The following is a 7,240-nucleotide window of genomic DNA, read 5'->3' on the forward strand; positions in this document are numbered from 1 at the left end:
TTGGAGAGCATCAGCGAGGTTTACAGTCATGTCATTGATCACAGAGCTGCAGTAAGTGAAGTGGGGGAAAACAAGTGATTTAACCAGGTGTAACTTTATGTGCAAAGGCAAGAAATTCTGTAACTTTTTAAGTGAGTGGATTGATGCAAACACCCTTTTACGGATGTCTACTACCGCATCGCCCCAAGTAAGTGTCGAGTTGATAGTAAGCCCTAAGTTTTTGACCTTGTCATTGTAAAGCAAATCTGTTCCATTTATAGTTATTGGATTCGTCGTCAGAAAGTCAATAGAGTTCCGTAAACGTGGATGACAAATTATGATCGGTTTAGTTTTTTCGTGGTTAAGTCTGAGTCCGTGTTTATTAGTCCAAGTAATGATTTTCTCAATATCTTCGTTCACTCTCAGAACACTTTCGTTGATCTGTTTGGGTGAAAAATGTGTATAAATCTGTAAGTCGTCAGCATACATGTGGTATTTACAGTGTGTGAGGACTGAGCTCAAGTCATTTATGTATAGTACGAACAACAGAGGACCAAGGATGGACCCCTGAGGTACACCACTAGTAACTGTCTCCCAGTCAGATCGTAAGTCATCAACCTCAACACACTGCCGCCTGTCTGACAGATAGGATCCCAGCCAGTCCAATACACCATTTGAAAACCCTATGGCCCTTAGCTTTTCCAAAAGGAGCTTATGATTTACACAGTCAAAGGCTTTAGAAAAATCAAATAGGGTAAGAATCGTACCCTGCCGATGTTCCATTGCTAGTCTAATGTCGTCCGTCACACGTAAGAGTGCTGTTTCTGTACTGTGAGCTGCTCGAAAGCCAGACTGTGAGTTGCATAAGATATTGTTTTCAGTCAGAAACTCAGTGATTTGGCAGTGCACGATTCTTTCAAGGCCTTTAGATAATGCGGGCAATATACTGATCGGCCTGAAATCCTGGCAAGAAGCAGGTGCTGGAATCTTATTTAAGGGACGAATTAGGGCAGACTTCCAAGAAATCGGGAATATGCTTTGCCTTAGAGATGTGTTGAAAATGCAGGTGATAGTGGGGAGTATAGCAAAGAGAATGTCCTTAATGAAGCGAATTGGAATGCCATCAGATCCAATAGCATTACTGCGAATACGTCGAATAGATTTCAGAACATCAGACTGCAGTACAGGTTTGAAAGTGAACTTGGGGTATCCTAATTCTTGTACAGGGGAGTTTCTTAACTCCGTTATATAACTTTCAACTTGTTGTTGATTGATGCTTTGACCAAAGGAAGAGAAGAACGCGTTTAATTCATTCAGAGGAATATTGACTCTCTGTGCTTCAGGTTGTTTCCCAAGCCCAAGACTTTTTACGTTACGCCATAAAACTCTAGATGATTGGTTATTGTTTTCAAAAAGCATACGAATATGTCGTAATTTTGAATTCCGCAAAAGTTGTTTAACTCTATTTCGAAAATAACGATACTGTTCCATTTCTTCTTGATTCCGGGAACGTTTTGCTCTCCTGAAAAGACAGTCGCGCCTAGCCATCAAGCTACGTATTTCAGGGGTAATCCAAGGCACTGGTTGTTTTTTGGTCAAACGTTTTGAAACAATTGGAACATGTTTGTCAAACAGATTTATAATTTTGCTGTTTAGTTCATTTAACATTTCATCAAGAGATTGAGAATTTTCTATTAAGTGCCATGGTGTTTTCTGAATATCTGACATAAACTCAACTTCATTCATATTCTTAAAATCCCTATATTTTATAAATTTAGTCTTGGGTTTAGGTGCCTTAACTGAATACACACAAAATATGAGATCATGCTTGGATACTGCTGGAACTGGAAGCTGCCCATGATGTACAATGTCTACAACATCTGATACTACTATTAAGTCAAGAAGAGTGTCAGACTCGGCTGCATGATGTGTAGGGTCAAGTGGGAGTATGTTAAAGTTACATGAGTCGAACAATGTAGTCAGTTGTCTGTATTCATAGTTTTCATTGGTTGGAAGAAGGTTAATATTGAAGTCCCCCATGATCAAGACATGACTGTATCCAAACAAACAATTTAAGAGAGCGTTTTCAAAATCCAATAGATTGCCTGCTCTAGGTGGACGATAACATACACATAACAGCAAATTCTCAGCCCCAGATAGGCTAACTTCAATAATTAAAAATTCTGGTTTTGCCGAGTACTCAGAGTTTGAGCAATTTACCAGTTTAAATTTGATTCCCTCCCTGATATAAACTGCAACACCGCCACCCTGCTTGCCAGTTCTGTCATTGCGCTGCAGAATATAACCAGGGAGGTTCACTTCCTGTGATGGAATACTTGGCTTCAACCACGACTCAGAAACTGCGATTAAATCAAAATCTTTGTATCTGAAAATCTCCTTCACCTCATCAATGTGCGCACGTAACGACTGAGCGTTGATGTGCGCCGCCTTTAGATGCTTGGGGAAAGGAGATAAGGAGTGAGAGAGATAGTCGGCGGTAGACAGTGGGTGCTTAGGGAGGGGCGAGGGGGGAGTGATAAGCCGGCCGGCGTGACGAGCGCTAGGAGAACGTGGACTCGCTATCCCGGGTCCACGGGTCGCAGCGCCACGGCAGGCACATCGCAGGCGCGCATACACACCGCGATCACTGACACATTCACACACACACACATACACTTACTAAAAGTAAAAACAGACAACATAGTTTAAATTACAGAATTTTTTACACGTGCAACAATTTTGGCTCCTAAAAACAATGGTGATGAAGTTGTTGAAATATTAAATTAGGTATACTATCCAAAATGAGAGTAAATAGTGCAGTATAATTAATATGTACATAACGAAATAATATATGATTCTTCTTTAGTTTAACCAAACTTAATCGAACACTTATAAAAATAAAATAGTTTTCATGTTTATTTAAACAGATAAGACACAAAATAAATACTGAAAATAAATAATTACAATTAAACTAAATAAATGATTTGATGTAACATAAATAAAGTACTTCATGGTAATTATTTTCCTCAAACATAAATTAACTGATAAAAATATACATACACATACACATGCATAACACGCATACATACACACACAAAATACATACATACATACACATAATATACATACATATTATTATGATTTGTTTGGATACCAAAAATTAATTTAAAGTTCTCAATATAATATCTTAGTGCATTTTAAAAAATACTATTGTTCATCATAATGGTAGAACCAGCCTATAGCATAAATAAAAATAAAATGTTATGAAACTAAAACATTCCTCTGAGATAAAAGTTTTAAACATAAAAATACCAGAATAAAAACATTTTAAAGCTGGGGAAATTGCATTTTAAAACATTTCGTTACCACGGGATGAAAAAAAAAAAAAAAAAAAATATTATAAATTTCGAAAATAAAATAAAAATTAATAAATATATAAATAATGTTATTCAGATTATCTCATAAATACCAGTCAAGGCTAAATAAATAATGTTCTTATCTGGGTGAGCTGGTTGAGCTGGTTGTAGTGGGAATTAGCACCTCAGCCGGCAGGTCTTCTATGCGCGTTGCCACATTCTTCTTGCCATTTTTGACCCACAGCACCCTGCCGTCAAGCGTCCAGACGTTCTTGGCGCCGTACTTCGTCGCAACTTTCCGGTACAGCTCCAGGCGACGATGCGTAAGATCCTCTCTTATGGTGATGGATGTTCCTTTAAGTTTCTTCTTTAAGTTAAAAACTGACTGCCTCGTTCTGTAGTTGTTGAAACGAACAATAATCGGTCGTTGTTGGGCCAACTCGCCAGGCTCCAACTCCCGTTGTCGTCCAACACGATGTGACCGTGAAATTGCGTCCTTTGGCAAGTCAATTCCTAGTTTTTCCCGGCATAGTTGCACCACCAATGCATCGGTATCTTCGTCTGGAGTCTCTTCTACGCCGAAAACACGGATATTTTCCCGTCGCTGGTACTGCTCCAGCTCGTCGGTTCTGTCTTCAAGTCTGACGTTGACCTCCTTCAGCTTGCCTCGTAATTTATCAACCTCGTCTTGTAGTTGGAATATAGCCTCGTTAAATGTAGCCAGCGCCGCCTCCACTGCTACTCGCACGGCCTTCTCCACTGCCGTCTGTATTGCGGCGAGTAGCGCTGCGTCGACGTTATCGTTTCGACCGGCGGGCATTGTTGTTGTTGTTGTTGTGGCTGACCTCTTCGATGTCGATGAGTTTGCGGCCGGGTCCGATAACGAACGTTGGAGATTGTCTTTACCGCCACTAGATAGCAGCACTGACTTGACCTTAGCACCGGATCGCAAGTTTGGTGGAGATCGAATCATGAAAAGTCTTTGAGGTTATGAAATATAAAATAACTGAACAACTTCTAATCTAAGTAGAACGAGAAAATAAAGTCAATAAATATAAAAAGAAACTAAAGAACAACTTGTAAACACACTTTAAAATAACAGACTTTAGATAAATATAAATAATTAAGCAAAATAAGCGGAGCCGAACTGACACACGTCTTCACTCCAACAAGCACATTCAAGCTGTTGATGAGCAATTACCACCATCAAAGTGGCCGCTAGCAAGAGTGACTGAACTTCATCCAGGTCGTGATGGACTTACCCGAGTAGCCACTCTGAGAACATCAAGTACCTCATTGAAAAGACCAATAGTCAAGCTTTGTCCTCTTCCAATTGAAGTCAGTGATTAATATTTATTGCTCCTTCGGTGCAATGGGGGGGAGAATGTTTAAAGTTATTTTTTCTAATTCACTGTTTCTAACAGCTGGTCTTATTTTATATCATGTTTACTTTTTGTTCAGTTTAAAGAAATACAGTCCACTAAAAACATCATCTAGTTTTTCTCTCTTAATTATCTATCTACATCTATCGTTCAATCTAAGTTTATCCATCAGTATCTAAATTCTTTATTCACTAACCAAACTAACCAAACGTGCTGATAATGGAAAAATCGAATGAAGGTTTACCAATCTAAAAAATAGTTTTGTTCATAAAATAAAATTATAAATGCCTAAAATTCAATTTTATATTTTTTAAATTATAAAATTAAACTGTCATAACCTAACCAAACCAACCAAACTTGCTGATATAAAAAAAATTGTTGACAAAAAGTTAGTGCTACCGGCGGGATTCGAACCCGGCACATTAGGACTATTAGCCCGCCACGCTATCCACTTCACCACCGAGGCAGATGGCTCTAGATCGTTAACGTTGCGGTATTGGTATTCCCTCAAAGTGACGTCAAACGGCACCTAAGAAATCTTCCGTGTGCCGTTTCGCTCAAAACCTATCACTGAAAAGAATCCATACTTGTCTAGTCCTGATCCAACACCTTCTGCTGCCGAGCCAGAATCGTATCTATCTCAAGAAAATATAGCGTGTTCACTCAATCAGACATGTTACTTCTGCGGCTTTAAGAAACACAACAGAGCTGTTTGTCCAGCTAAAGAAGCTATATGCAGAGGATGCGGCCTTAAAGGTCATTACCAAAAGGTATGTAGGAAATCCAAAACACCGTCTTCTACAGTAAAGGCATCAGTCCATCAGTCAAATTGTATTGCCTCAGTACCATCGTGTTTGAGTAAAGCTGTAGTCCCAGTACAATTAAATGGAGTCGATGCATACGCTCTTATAGATACTGGTGGTTCTGGAAGTTTTATCAATCAAAGCTCAGCACTTAGATTCAACATCCCTGTCATTCCATGTAATGGGGGAGAGGTATCAATGGCTTCCACAACTCTTTCAATAAAAGGGTACTGTAAAATCAAAATCAATCTTAAATTACAAGATCATACTTACAAGAATGTGGTCTTTAGCGTACTTACAAACTTATGTTCTGACATTATTATAGGACATGACATTCTGAAAAGACACTCAAGTTTACAAGTACAATTTGGAGGAAAAGAGTCGCCTCTCAACATATGTAGTGTGGCTTTAGCTAATGTTGAGCCAGTAGAACTATTTCGTAATCTATCTCCAGATTGTAAGCCTATTGCAACAAAATCTCGAAGGCACTCAGCAATTGACGAACAGTTTATTGAAAGTGAAATTCAATTACTGTTAAAAGAGGGTATTATTGAAGAAAGCAGGTCTCCATGGAGAGCACAAGTCCTCGTTGTTTCATCAGATAACCACAAACGGAGAATGGTTGTCGATTATTCACAGACAATTAATCGTTTTACAGAACTTGATGCATTTCCACTCCCTAGGATTGATGACATAGTCAACAAAGTAGCTTCATACAAAGTTTATAGTTCTATTGATCTTAAGAGTGCCTATCACCAAATCCCAATAACAGAAAATGACAAACCTTACACGGCATTTGAAGCTTGCGGGAATTTGTACCAATTCACACGAGTGCCTTTTGGAGTTCGTAATGGTGTCCCTGCTTTTCAACGTACGTTAACTAACATAATCACTTATGAAAAACTTGAAGGTGTTCAAGTCTATCTGGATGATATAACAATCTGTGGCAATGATCAGGCTGAACATGACAGGAACTTGAGCAATTTTATGAAAGCTGTTTCCAAATATAATCTTACCTTGAACAAACATAAATGCAAGTTTTCTACAGCCATGATCCATCTATTAGGTTATGTAATCAGTCATAAATCAATAAGACCAGATCCAGATCGTTTGCAACCACTTCGAGATCTTCCCATTCCAACCAACTCAAACTCTCTTCACAGAGCTCTTGGTATGTTCTCCCACTATTCACAATTCGTTCCTAAATTTTCTGAGAAGGTGAGCTGTTTAAACAGAAGTTCATTTCCACTGAATGAAGAAGCTAAATGTGTATTCCAAAGACTTAAACAAGACATTGTTAATGCAGTAACTTCTTCGATTGACTGTGATGGGTTGTTAACAGTTGAAACTGATGCATCAAATCATGCAATAGGAGCAGCTTTGACTATTGATGGTAGACCAGTAGCGTTTTTCTCTAGAACACTAACAAACTCAGAACAGAAATATTCATCTATTGAGAAAGAAGCATATGCAATAGTTGAAGCGTTAAGAAAATGGAGGCACTATCTCATAGGCAGACACTTTCGCCTAATAACAGACCAACGATCTGTAGCATTCATGTTCAGTGATCGGAATGCAAGCAAAATCAAGAATGATAAAATAATGAGATGGAGAATTGAGTTATCCTGTTATAAGTATGAGATTATTTACAGAGCTGGAAAAGAGAACAAAACAGCAGATGCTTTATCCAGGGTGTGTTCATCGATGGAAGGAAGTTTAT

The sequence above is a fragment of the Macrosteles quadrilineatus genome, unplaced genomic scaffold (genome assembly GCF_028750875.1).
Source record: "Macrosteles quadrilineatus isolate MER2022 unplaced genomic scaffold, UCM_ALF_1.0 Scaffold_3__2_contigs__length_128488019, whole genome shotgun sequence".
NCBI classification, from domain to species: domain Eukaryota; kingdom Metazoa; phylum Arthropoda; class Insecta; order Hemiptera; family Cicadellidae; genus Macrosteles; species Macrosteles quadrilineatus.